We start from the raw sequence: 15233 nt of genomic DNA, 5'->3' as shown, positions 1-15233 counted from the left end.
TAATTTAGGTGATTATTATCTCCGGTTTTCCTCATCGGCATTTTCTTAATTTGCTTTTTTATCTGTTTATTACTTTGTTTTTATTCATTGTTTATGAAAAGAAGCTGAAGACAACCTTTAGAATTTAGGTGATTATTATCTCCGGTTTTCCTCATCGGCATTTTCTTAATTTGCTTTTTTATCTGTTTATCACTTTGTCTTTATTCATTGTTTAGCCTTCTTCTGACTTCGGGTGTTACGTACACAAGGAAATATTTCTGTAGTTTATAAAATATATTATCCAATGTTAACGCTTTTGTTGCTTGCCTACGTGCTAAAATCATCAAATTATTTCCCGCAATTAAATAGTTTGCTATATGTAAATCAAAAATTATTTGCCTGAGATACATCATGGAAATATATTGACCTGAAATTTAAACTGCTGTGCCTTCTAGTTTTGGACGTATATCCACTAGATGCCACCACGGTCGTAAAAAATTATGAATGGTGATTCGGTTCTGCAGTTCACAAGTAGGCGTTTCGAATTAAAGTAGACGCACTTTTCTTACATCCTCACAACAGAAGAAGCCAGAAGTTACATACAACGACAAAAGCGAACGAGTATGACCTACGAAGAACAATAGAAAAACGAAAAATCTGTAAGTACTATGAGTATAAATATATATTGTTTTTCTACGTTTTAAAGAAAACCTTATAAAAAATGAAAGGTTAATCAAAACTTGTTAAACACACACATATACAAAAAAATAATTATTCTAATTAGTTTCCAAATCAGTTGTGTTAACGGGAAAGAATCTAAGTTCACTAAATTTAAATAACTGATAAATATGGTATTATCCTATCTCTTCTCAGGAGGGATAAATTTATATTTAAAAAAACTAGAACGATGTTGATTTGTTTTAAATTAAGAACAAAGCTACACCATGTACTCTGTCCATCACGAGTATCGAAACACGGCTTCTAGCGTTGTAAGTCAGCAGACATGCCGCTGTGCCACTGATGGAGGGAACTAGAACGATATTCCCATTTTTATTCTTACACTAATCTAATGCTTTTTAAAAAATATAACCTTTTGTTCAATCTTCTGGGGAAAATTCAAATATTGATGTTAGAATAAACCACTATTAAGCAAATGTTGGCGATTATTGGTTGATTCGTTAATTGTTTACATAGACTGTTGATATTTGATTATAGGATAAATTGGCTGACATTTGTTTTAGTGATAAAGCTTAATAATTTGATATAATTTAAGAGTTGGCGCTCACAAAGCTTTATCTTGAAACTGATATTATTTTTACATTTAAAAACAACTTTGGAAAAGTTTACTTATAAGCCCTGATATTTACTGTACTTAGCAAATATAAGTCTCCCGATGAGACAGCGGTATGTTTACGGACTTACAACGCTAAAATCCGGAGTTCGATTCCACGCGGAGCGGTAAACATAACAGATGACCCAGTGTGATATTGCCCTAAAACAAACTAACAAATATATATATGAAAAACTCGCTCTGACGACGTGGATCTGTTAAAACTAACATATGCTACGTTGTGTTTAATAGTGTGTGTGTTGATGTAAAACTGACTTGCTACAATTCAAATTTCTCTCAGATGATTGGTTGGTTGATTTTATACATGGAAACTTACATAAGAAATAAATTGATGACTGCCACGCAAAATGAGTTTATAGTTTACATCTTATTGCATCGATAGATGACGTATGAAATAGATTGATAGCTGACATAATGAATAGATTAATAACTAACATTATAAAAAAACAGATTCATACCTGAGGTGTAAGTGAGTTTACAAATGTTTGTTGAATTTCATGCAAAGCTATTTGAGGAGTATTTGCCTAGCCATCCCTAATTTGGAAGTGATAAACTAGAGGGAAGGCAACTTTTGGGCTTGTCTTGTCAGAACGAATAATAGGATCGTCACTCTTGTAATGTCCCCAAAGCCCCAAAGAGCGGAGCACAATTGTTTTTGTTTTGGCGATAACAGGGTACAAGTCATGGAACCTCTGATCCATAGCGACATTCTAACAACTGGGCCAAGCTCAGCCCAGTTATAGCAGACTTAGTATATAAAAATATTTATTTTAGCTGACCTGATAATAAACAGATTGACAGCTGACGAGCTAAACAGATGCCATTTTAAATAGGGTTATAACTGATGTACTAGATTAGTTTAGAACTGTCATGCCATATTGGTGTATAATGATACATTTATTAAACAGATTTATAGCTGACATGTTAAAAATGTTTATAAGTGGCCTATTCAATAGGTTGATAGCTGATACATTAAAAGGATTTATTACTGATCTATTCAGTAGATTGATAGCTAACATGTTTATAACTGACCTATTGTGCAATAAGGTGATAACTGACACATTAAAAGAGTTTATAACTGACGAACTAAAATGGTTTATTGCTAATTCGTATATAGGTTTGTAATTAATTTATTTAGTGGGTTTGCAGCTGATTTGATAAATGGGTTTATACAGCATACTTTAACTGGAATTATAGCTAATATTAAATGAGTTTATGTCTGACGTACTAGAAGGGTTTGTAGCTAGTTTGTTAAATGAATTTACATTTAAAGTACTGATATGACGTGTTAATGCTGGTTTAGCTCAATATCTTATTAAGAAAATTGCAGAATCCTTTTTCAAAACATCTTAACTTCTATATTATTAGTTGAACTGGGAAGTTCAACTTGTAGTGGATCATGCCTGTACTGCATCTGTCATACCATTTTTACTGCCTGGTTTAGTAGTTTTACCTTTTTCTGTAACTGGATAACTAGTAGTACGATTTTATAAAACTAGCTACAATATTCCAAAACATGATCCTGTCGCCTTTTACTAAGCTACGGAGTTACTACAGAGTTGAATTATATCAAGACGATTTTGAATGTGCAAATCAGCAAGTCAGATAACAACCATAGCCGATATAAAGTCGTTGTGGAACAAGTATCGGAATTACATTTTAACATTGTTTGACGTTTCGTAGCAAGTGTAATGCCACTGAAAACTGATCGCTTTGGAAACGTTATGTAACAGCTCTATTCGATACAAAATATGTAAAGATGTGTTCAGATCATGGACATAGAATTTCCAAGACAGGAATATCCCTTGTACATAATGATGCTAGACAAAAAATGAATACCAAGCAACATACCCAGGCAACAGAACGTATCATAATCAAGAAGGATCTCTGTCTGGAAACGAGGCCAACAGGGTATGGTTTGATCAAGATAAGATTCCCAGTCATATACTTCTGGTTCAACCGTCGGATACACTAAGCAGCTGTAGTATGAAACGATAATTCATACTATTCTATACAGATATATATATCAGTCAAGTTACCGGATGCAGACCCTACTGTTGAAATGACACAGGAAAATCATCATTCTCATATACTAGACAGCTTATGGTAAATGTGTAGATAGGAGTTGTGTGCTTTGTACATGACAGTTTTTTTTTTTTTTGCAATGGATACACCGTTGAAGAGCTACTGTCAACATGTATGGCGTCAGATAGACTATGACCGGATGTGGCGATATTGACAGTAACGACATGATGAGGCTCCAAAATCAGTTTATTATAACGTACTCAACCCTACGTAATACTACGCCATTCCATTATAAAAAAAGGCGAAAGCTTATTGACTTGTTATCTGTAATCAAAACGTTATGTGCACGTTTTTTTATATTTCAAATGAGGCTATACAGTTGCTAAACTAAACTAACGTTTACAATTTAAAAACTGTTTTTGAATGTCTGACACTAAGGGTTTTTCTATAGATGGTACTTTTATTATGTTAATATTAGGCTTTTCCGATTCCCACCTGTCCTGTAATTTAAGCGAAAATAATAGTAAATGATATAAAAATTTATTACTTTGTTAATACAGACACAGGTTACATCGGTGGTTTTCATTTCTATGTTTTTCGCACTTAAGAAAGTAGCGTCCTTCATAAATTTCAAATTATAAACACGGTAATAAGGAAAAAAAATTATATTTCTCCTTAAAAAGTTACTAACCTGCTTCATTATATTAAAGTTTTATCGAGGTTCGCTATAATTAGTTTTCAGGAATAACAAAGTATCATTTTTGGAAACAATGTTATATCATGCACCATTTTTGTTGCAAATCAAGCATTTCAATGTTTTGTTTTGAAACTGACAATTCATTTTTTTTATAAGTCAAACAAAATTAAAGATTTGTTAAAGAAATAAAAACAGTTAAACTTTTAACACTTACTGTTATTAATTTGTAGAATCCAACATTAAATCTCTTCTGTCGGTGACTGGCATAAGCTAACTTCTTTTTTCTTGAATTTCTACAACATTATTCATAGAAAAATTGTTTTAGGCATTGACTTTGTTTTTTTTTTTGTTAAGCGCAAAGCTATACAATGGGCTATCTGTGTTCTTCCCATCGCGGGTATCGAAACCTGATTTTTAGTATCGCAGATTTTCACACTTATTGCTGAGTCACCGGGGAGTGAGACAACCATCTTTTACAGGCCAAATTTATGCTAATCATAAAGCTGTTACAGTGACATCTATTAATTATACAAATTCTACTTAATTATAAATAATAATAATAGAAAAAATCGTATATAAAAAAACAAACATATTTTTTAAACATTGCCACAGTTTACAATTTACAAATAAACAATGTGATATACAATAATACCGCGTTAATCCACTTGCTATAGAGTTTTCACTTTATCAAGAAGTGTCGGCTTCAGGAATTATTTGAAAACTTTCTTGTAAAGCTAGCAGATATTTGAAGAATTTGATGTACTCGTATGAATGAAGATGCTTGTATCCTGAAGATAAAAAATGTTAAAACTCTGTTTATATATTTTATAGATAAAAAAACCTGTGGTAACTGAAGTTACCAGGAGTTTTAACTGCATCGTTTGTACATCTGAAGAAGTCGCATGTACCATAGGTGATACTAAAATATGAAATATAATGTAGAATTATGATGTATTGAACAAGTATAAAATACTGTTGAATCTTTTTCCATCATAGATCAGATCACTGGTACGTTAAGGTATATACATCCATCTATTGCCATTATAGATCAGATCACTCGTAAGTTACGGTATACACGTCCATTTACTCTTAGCTACATAAGATACTCAAAAATCAATAACCGAATAGCGGATGACGGATATGTATACTCACTAAAACATTACTGTTGATTTTTTTCTGTTTAAAACACTTAGGTGAGATTAATGGTTCCCTTCGAAACTAATATAAGATACAAATTTAGGCGAAATTTAAATTCAATGTGTATTTAGTAAGCATTAACCTAGAAAGTGTGGAAAATAAATAAAGATCAAAGTTAATAAATGTATAAATTGTAAGTATGCTTATACCAAAAGGAACCACCATTTAGTCAAAAAACACATTCTTCCGACTCGGGTTACACACTGAAGGACTATTAGAACCCATACCTTATATCGGACTGTACCACTTTTCTTAACGAAAATAGCCCGAGTTCGGCATGATTGGACATCAAAAGATACCGGAAAGTTTCTTGTTTAATGTAAACAGTTGATAAATGGATATGGTCTTCAAATGTTTCCGAGATATACCATAGGCTTACAGTTTATAAATGGATATGGTCTTCAAATGTTTCCGAGTTATACCATAGGCTTACAGTTTATAAATGGATATGGTCTTCAAATGTTTCCGAGATATACCATAGGCTTACGGCACTGACTAAGATGTTCAAGTTGGATAAACATCTGGTTATTATGCTGGTTGAGGAAACTAAAGCCACCGTCTTTCCTTTAAATCGATTACAAACAGCACAAATGTAGTGGATTGATGAAGTATCATTGTCCCTTAGAGGGGGATATGATATTGTGAGATGGGCATGTTCGGCAACTCTTGATACTAAACTTACTCGCTTTTGTTAAAAAGAAAACAAAGGATCTAATTGGTACTACAAGAATGATCTCTATACCATTACATCACCTCCACAGACTTGAAGGATCAAGTGTATCAAGTTGTTTTCTTAATGTTTAAAATCTACAATCAACACAGAAAAGGATGGAATATGATACACGAAAAGATATCACCTACTTCCAATCTATCGTTGTTCACAGTTTGTGCTCTAAGCACTACAGAAACAGCCCTTTTTCTGCGTATACGTGAAATAAGTAGCTACTATAACGTGTGTTTGCCTGCTTCACTATGACAATTACTGTAATATTCTCTATCTGTTAGGGCTAAAAATAGTCAATGTTGCCTACTGTTGAAAGAATCAGTAAAATTTAACATAGTTAATCGAATGTTGCTGTTTACAAGTTTTTTCATTTGTTACTTCCCTTAGTGTGTCACCGGTGTTTGGTGGCCACAGTTTCCTTTAGTTTTCGGTATATTTCGTTTCGTTTCCTAATGTTGATAGACTATAATTACAAACTTCTTTCAATAGTCGGTTGAGAAATCTCTTTGATAGCTATCACATACCTCTGAAATTCAAAGAGATCCTTGCTCTTATCTGTGGATTTGCACACTAAATATCCGTAATTATAGAAGTTAAACAGTTGGCTTATTTTGTATGTGAAAAAAGGATATAGTTTTATGAGCATCTTACTAATGAGCTGATTGTTCACTGTATAAGAATAACAGTTACTATATTCCCGGATAAACTTTAATAGGAAAAGTTTTTCATTGCGTCTTCTTTAGTACATTTACTGATTGTCCTTTACTAATGATGAAAATTAGAAATTATCCTTTATGTCACGAAAGAAGTGCTCATGAAATACAATCAAACATGTAGTTACAATATATTAATATATATTATATACATATAGACGAGTTCCGGAAATTACACGAAATGTCGATGCCCATCTACCCTCTGGTTCAGAAGATTCAGTGCTACTCTCAAGGTTGTTGGAGTCCATAATCCACCTTTTCTCATCAATAATATACGTTATTTTTACGCTCAAGTTGAATTACTAATCTATTCTATTTGTATGACTAGCTAAGAAAAATATATACAGCATTACTGTATTAGCAATTGCAACATGTAATACCACTCGTCTATCCAATTCCAACTTATAAAAATTTATCTTTTCCCCTCAAGGTAGGTTTCCTTCTTCGTTTTGAAGATTATAATAATTCCAAATGGTTATTTTCTAAATTAAGTTTTCTATCGAATTTAATTATATTATATAAGAACAATGCCTCAGGTCTCGTGCCGACTTTGGAACTAATTTATCCATCCTTGCTTACAATATTTTTAACTTTGTTTTTTGGATGAGAAGGTTCTTTTTCGTAAATTTAGACTTCTCATTGTGGGTGAAGATGTTGCACCAAACTGGTTTCGTAGACTGTTGTTGTCTTAAACGTTCTACTGTTTGAGTTTTTCGCTTTCATAGACAACACTAAAGGCAATTAAAACATTCAAACAATAAACGTTTTTAAGTGCAGAATTTAAAAACTATATTATGAGACTGTCAACGGTCTCAAAACAGACGCTCTACATGTTTCAACGTTCAATTCCGCCATTCTCAGGAGCTAGTTCAAGTTACATAATAAGAAAGTATTATCATACTTCTTTAAGTAAAAATTTCTAGATAATACCAAATTATTCTTATTATGTTACAAATGATATATAACTTTACATTTTGGGTCTTTTATTATAATACTAAAGGCTTCATTCTTTGAAATGTTGTGTCCTTTACATCATTTAACAATACCACTATATAAATACCTTTCTTTAGAATGAGCGACAAGACACGCACAATCTCCAGCCAGAAATCTACCCGTGGTAGTATTGTAAGTCGAATGATCGGGGTTCACAGTGAATCCAATACGTAGGTGTCTAATATGTCGCCCGTGGTGCTAGGCTTGCGTCTGCATCGATCCGTCGTGCAAGCATATAAAAATATTTGTTTATAAAATGCAATTAACCTTCTATAGAATGTTTGTTTGTTGTTAAACGTAAAGCTACACAATGGGCTATCTGAGTTATGCCCACAGTGAGTATCGAATCCAGGTTTTTGGCGTTATAAGCCTTCAGACTAACGCTGATCCGCTGGAGCTTTCTTTAGAATGTCAAACCTATTATTTTGCTGTGAGTTTATTATTGCTGCACGTTTTCTCGATAAAAAGCGTTATATTTTATTATGAACATATATTGAGTTTGTTTATATTTCTCTAAGAATGATTTAAACAACGTCTTTAAAGTACAGTTAAACTATTTAGGTCAAAATGGGTAACTTTGTATTCTCAGTTTACTATTGCAACTAAAACAATATCCCTGTTGTTAACTTAATAAGAAAGTACTGCCATACTTGTTTCAATAAAACTCTTTCTAGCTAATATCCAATTATTCTTACTATGTTACACACGACAGATAATTGAGGTAGAGGGCGCCGTCATTTCTCCTCTGCTCTCAATGTTATTGAAAACTGACACTGATAAGACTAGCGTAATTAAAGCTCGCAAATAAAAGAGGTACTATGAATGTTCCTAAGAACAGAGAGCTTTTCAACGTAAAGTAATGTAATCCAACGACTTGTAGCATTCACATCTTTTTAACAAGAAAGTCAGTATCTAGAAAGAGAAATTATGATGAATTTCCTGATATATTTATTTTTGTAATGTCCTTTTGATATGATATTTTGGAATAACTACTCTCAATGATGTAATATTATCAACACGGTATTTTAACATCTTATAAAAAAATTTAGTTAACTCAACACCAGTCAATCACATTTGAAAAGTTCAGCAGGATAACGATTCAAAACATATTACTAGGCTGAATAAATGTATGTGAAAGAGAAGGGAATAGTTGATAATATAAAAGATATTATCATTGTGAAACGGAAGGGAATAGTTGATAATATAAAATATATTATTATTGTGAAACGGAAGGGAATAGTTGATAATATAAAAGATATTATTATTGTGAAAGGGAAGGGAATAGTTGATAATATAAAAGATGTTATTATTGTGAAAGGGAAGGGAAGAGTTGATAATATAAAAGATGTTATTATTGTGAAACGGAAGGGAAGAGTTGATAATATAAAAGATGTTATTATTGTGAAAGAGAAGGGAATAGTTGATAATACAAAAGATATTATTATTGTGAAAGGGAAGGGAAGAGTTGATAATATAAAATATATTATTATTGTGAAAGGGAAGGGAAGAGTTAATAATATAAACGACTGTGAACTAGTTAGCCCAAAGTTTCGATGTCAATCCAATCGAAAATTTATCGCAACAGTTGAAAAATAATTTTGCAAAACAGAAGCCGATTATTATAACACAAGTGGAAAAAACTGAAGAAAATAGTTAATAACCTCAAAACACTGATAACACTCATATTTCATTAATTGAAAGAGGAGTTACTAAATATATTTTATTAGATTTGTAGTGTTCCAAAGTGGTCTTCTTAAGCCTAATAATATACCATTGAATCTAAATTAAATTAATATAACACTTTTCTTAACATTTACTGTTTTCTTGCAAACGTTTTTATATTTGATGTGGATTGTCGGTATATGATAGTGCTTGCTTGTTCGTATTTTCCTCTTTTGTATTAATATATATTTTGTAGCACATTGCAAATGATTACGTATGCAAATGTGCACTAAACATTTGCTAGAAACCACTTATACATTTTTCAAAATCATAGCTGCGATTAACAGATGGCTAGAACCTAATTGGTAGTTGCATACTTTATTTCTCAAACACAAATATAGACTGTACTAACTTTTTCTCAGATTTTATTTACATACTTCAACTAGAATACGAATATGCCACTAAAACTGTAACATTTAAATGTATGGGCAGCGTTTTTCAATTGACCAGAAAACAACAAATAACAATGAAAATGTTATCAATTGCTAGTGGATCCCCCCAAATCACTGACGACTTCCTGAAAAAGTTTCTGCATGTTCCTGATCAGCTTCTAAATAATGATCTGTACTATTCCTCCATAAAGGCATCTCCTAGCTCGTGGTGAGTCAAGGGCTGAACATGGTAGGCCGTAACAACGTGTTGAAAGAAATTCCAGATTTATTCAATTGTATTCATGTTTGGAGACTGAGCATGTAACTCCCTAAAACAGTATCTGCCTTCACGACCCGACCAAAGAAAACATCTCAAGGAATATGGAGATCAGTTTTGCCCTAGATTCTGGTAGAACCCACAACCCTAACAGTCATGTTCAACTACGTTAGCATTGGGATCGTGTTTGCAAGGTTGTTTCCATACTCTGTACAAATCAAGTGAAACCATGGACAATGGGAGTACAATCTTCGATAGTCCCAGTCTTGAGATCAATCTAAACTGTTTTGATTTAAATAATTTCGGCTGATAGAAGTACTCCAGCTGTATTTTTGGGGCCACAACAGAGCTTCTATGTAATCTGGAAAGGGTTCTGACAAGCCTGTACGTTCAACAAATTGTCTTGTCCTGGGTTGTCACTCTGTTAAGCCACTTTCATCCCATATTTTTATGTTTTCATTGAATCGGTGTTGTTTCCAAGCGTGAAAAACAATACTTTAGCACACACCTAAGACAAATATAGTTAAAACCGCATAGGCGACGAAAATATCAAAATTAAATAATAGGCTGAACAATCGCCAAGTTTTTATATATTTTTATTTAAAGGAGGGTGACGCTTCGAGCTAGTGCTCTTCGTCAGGTCGTACAGTTTACAACTGTAACAACACACTAATACAATACAACGCAACATTAATACATTCCAGCTTGTAGCATATCGAAGTCACGTTATGACTTCCGGAACTGTAATGTCTCCTGAAACATGCATATGGCCCATAATGGTGCAAAATGCGATTGGTGAAACACAAAAACAAAAACTAATACAAAAAACAAACAAAAACATAAAAAAGCATAAAGCATTCCATTTAGCAAAGACTTGTTATCAGATGGCTCTGTAAATCATATAAGCGACAGCATGCAATAAATGACTCATCAGTTGAAACTAAAGCTTTGTTTGTTTGTTTTAGAGCAAAGCCACATTGGGCTATCTGCGGTGTCCACTGCAAGGAATTAAACCCCGAATTATATTATTGTAAGTCCGAAAACTGACCACTGACCCATATGGGACAAAAATAAAGCCCGTTCCTTTTTATAATTCTTCTAAATTTTAAAAGTCAGTAATAAGTACTTGTTAGCACTGAGAAACAATAGTTCGTAGCAAATTTTGAGCATTATATATCCAAAGTACAAGTCATAAGCATTAGAATATCGAAAGAAAATACGTAGGAAAATTCTAAATAACTTTAACTAATAATAAAGTACAGTAATGTGCAGAGGACATTGAAAGGGCAGGAGCTCATTGACATAAAGGACACTTTCAAACATCATAAGGCAAGCCTTTTTTGTGGAAATGGGGTTTTAGAGAATACTATAGTGACTGTGGGTTGCCCCTGGTACACGTTGGGTAAAAACCATAGAATCAAACAAATCCTCTTTTAATCTTATTCAATTGGTCTTATAAACATTTTTACGATCTAAAACTAAACAGTGATTTTTTTCCTATTAACTCGCAGCAAGAATCAGGTATACGCTTTCGTAGTTGTTGACTGAGAAAAAAGAACACTTTGGGGGCATAAGGGCAGAAAGGCTTGAGCCCATTCAGCCAGCCATCCTTTGTGCACGTCAGTGAAATGATATACGTTTCGTTCTTTTAAGTAACAAGAAAAATGCTTAATTGTATCAAAGAATTAAATATGACCTTTTGTAAACTGCTTTAGCGTTCTATCTGTAGATTCGAATGCCTTAAGATTCCACATGCTTTATTATTATGTAGTTATTCCAGACACATATACAGATTGTCAGTTTCAGGAAGTTACTTAAACTCGAAAGACTTGTAACAATTTTTTTTATGTGACTGAATCTTCGTGCCATGTTCCACTTCCACGTCCCATGCTCTTCACACGAGACGTCTTAAAAGAATGAAAAATGATATACAGTAAATCAAGACTAGGTTGTATACAAAAAACAAAATTTGCTGTTAGATAAGGACAGTGGGAATCTCGTTACCCTATCCTTGAGCGTTTGAAAACTTAGGAGTCATAGAAACATGCATGCTTGACACATATTTACATAAGAAGAAAAAGATATGTTTGCCCCTATCAGATTTATTAATTAGGAAATGTTCCTCCTTTGCTTTCATTTAGGTACAGAGCGTACTATTAAATTTGACAACCTTTCATGTTGTATGAAAATGCATAATAAAAGTTGGTTGTACTAATGCTTCTTCAGTGCAGTTAGAAAAAGTTCTTGTTTCTAGGATCTTCTTTTTCTGTTATACTGTTCCTCTTAATGACATCGGTACTACGTTTCTGGTGCATCAATGACACTTTCTTAGCTGTCTAATAATGACTATATCTTTTCTTAATAATATCAGCAGGCATTTTTGATTTATCAATGGCATTTTAGTTTTGGTTACCAAATCAGTGAACACTAGAAAACTTAACATCGCGATGGGGTGAAAAAGTTGATCATTCAGAATCTATACTGTCACAATAATTGTATCAAACGTTAGTTAATAATGTATTTCCTTATATTACAAATAGGAATCACAGACAAATACGCACTTGCGCGCATTCGCCTGTGCATTTTCTTAATGAGGCAAGCTAGCGAAAAACCACATAGAAAAGAAGTGGTTCCTTATATAACAACTTCTAATATATCGAAAAACCCATTAACTTTTGGTTATAATGCATTCCAACAATGGTTTTTATGTTATGTTGCTTAGCTATAAAGTATAACCTTATGTTGTCGCTAATCTATGAGTTGAAAGTATAAAATGAAATGTATAGACTGTATATAAAATTGAAAAAAATATTTGTTGATTTCTTAACTTAGAGTCTCCATTGATTAAAGCGGTTTATTTTTTGTTAAAAACGTTGGTGATATAGCAAAAAAATAGCTTAATTCAGAAACGATTTAAGATTAAAATTGCATAGGGCAATAACTGAAAGTTGTTGGTCTCAACCTGCAAAGCCCATTGCTTTTCTCATGGCCAGCTTTATGTTAGGTGCTCCAGGATTGATGTTTGTAAAAACCTTTTCATCTTGGCAGCAGATGGGAAAACAACCAATATATATCAACCTAATAACTCGAGCGCATCTTTCTGATGAGACAAGCTGGCGAAAAATCACATAGAAAAGAAGTGGTTCCTTATATTACAAAAGTGGACCCTAAGGGTGTACACCTGGGTATTATTACTTATCTTATTCACGTGCGTGTGCAAATGCGCATCATTTTAGCTGGCGAAAAACCATTGGCACAATCATGGCACAATATTAGCTAAAATATCTAATTAAAAATTACATGAAACGTTTTTCTTTTTCCGTGAATGTTGATCATGTATTTCATTCATTATTCTATCAGACATATATTGAACGATAACATTAAATTCATATATAATTACATTTTATGGCTGTTTAATGAGAAGATTCAAAGTTTAGGTGATGTTAATTTTTAACCGACATCATATAAAACAACTGCATAAATTATGTAAAAACTTACCAAGAAACAAATTTAAAGAATAGAAAAAGAGTTTAAAACACAATTCATAAACATACAATATACTGAAATAAAAGGTGTTATACACAAAAAGATGTTATCAAATATTTAAATTATTTAATATATAGATATAACCGAAACATCAATAAGATTTACCTGTGGATACGAATAAGAAAACATTAGAATATTAGACATCTATTTACAATTTAAATTATCAATATCAGACAGTTTTTCCTCCTTTATTAATATTTTCTACCGGTTTCATGACTTCCAAGGTCACTCTTCAGGAAATAGTTTTACTGAGAATCTTGGTATTTGTATGTTTTTTGTTATGCTTTTCAACTAAACATAAATAATCTAAATTAAATACATATACTTTCCAACCGTACAAATATATAATACATTCCACGTCGGGCCCAGGTGGTTAGGGCACTCGAATCGCAATTTGCGGGTCGAGGGTTCGAATCCCTGTTCCACCAAAAATGCTCGCCCTTTCAGCCGTGGGGGCGTTATAATATGACGGCCAATCCCACTATTCGTTGGTAAAAAAGAGTTGCCCAAGAGTTGGCGGTGGGTGGGGATGACTAGTTGCCTTCCCCCCTAGTCCTACCAACATTAAACCTTCAGGTAATGCGGTTTGTAAGAGGTTTATAAAGAAAGAGTATAAACAGCTAAAAAAACGGGATTTAAAATCACAAATCTTCACCATCATTAGCGTGTCATCATTTGGTGCATTGGACAACCGGAAAGCTAATGTTATTGTTAAAGGAAAAATGATAACAATAATAATGACTTTCAAACAGAAGCTGTGAGGAAAATAAAAACACGCCGAACATGGACTGGACTTCAGATTACCATGAACCTAAAAAAAACAAAACAAGGATTATAAAAACTTTGTTGGCTACAGCTCAGGTTATTTGCAGTTTAGAAAAAAGGTCGAATGAATGAATAAATTATTTAGAAATTGCTTTGGTGAAAAGTAATGCCTTTCCCACTGAAGGTATAAAAAAATTACTAAAAGGTTTCTGAACAAAATAATATGATGAGATTATTGTGCCATTCCATTTGAACCTTGTCTGTTAGATGTGGTGAAAAGAATGTAGCAGATGAATCTTGTCTGTCAGATGCAGTGAAAAGAATGTAGCAGGTGAACTTTGTCTGTAAGATGCGGTGAAAAGAATATAGCAGGTGAACCTTGTCTGTCAGATGTGGTGAAAAGAATGTAGCAGGTGAATCTTGTCTGTCAGATGCGGTGAAAATAATGTAGCAGATGAATCTTGTCTGTCAGATGCAGTGAAAAGAATGTAGCAGGTGAACATTGTCTGTCAGATGTGGTGAAAAGAATGTAGCAGGTGAACCTTGTCTGTCAGATGCGGTGAAAAGAATGTAGCAGGTGAACCTTGTCTGTCAGATGTGGTGAAAAGAATGTAGCAGGTGAATTTTGTCTGTCAGATGCGGTGAAAAGAATGTAGCAGGAAGTACAAAAAGTGAATAAACTTTCAATTTTGAGGAATTTTATTTATCAATTTTATCAGGAAGTGGTTAGTTTCAGTGTAGAATATATGGATTATAATAGTCTTCACATAAGACGAGATTGAGCGGAATTTAAGAAGTTGGTCGGGTTTATTAGCGTGTCTATCAGAATTTTTGTCCCCCCCCCTCCCATCAGTGGCACAGCGGTATGTCTGC

The 15233-nt window shown here is 33.1% G+C and overlaps 1 protein-coding gene across 1 annotated transcript in view; it reads left to right on the top strand.

Moving 5' to 3' along the window:
• The first annotated feature begins 558 nt into the window (after positions 1-558).
• Positions 559-15233, top strand: part of LOC106457043 (diuretic hormone receptor-like) — a 63493-nt gene continuing 48818 nt past the window's right edge. The window contains exon 1 of the mRNA XM_013916427.2: positions 559-638. The gene's annotated coding sequence lies outside the window, so the exon portion shown is untranslated. The remainder of the gene's footprint in view (positions 639-15233) is intronic.

The sequence above is a fragment of the Limulus polyphemus genome, unplaced genomic scaffold, assembly GCF_000517525.1.
Source record: "Limulus polyphemus unplaced genomic scaffold, Limulus_polyphemus-2.1.2 Scaffold286, whole genome shotgun sequence".
Classification (NCBI taxonomy): domain Eukaryota; kingdom Metazoa; phylum Arthropoda; class Merostomata; order Xiphosura; family Limulidae; genus Limulus; species Limulus polyphemus.
This window is presented reverse-complemented; position numbering and strand designations above follow the sequence as displayed.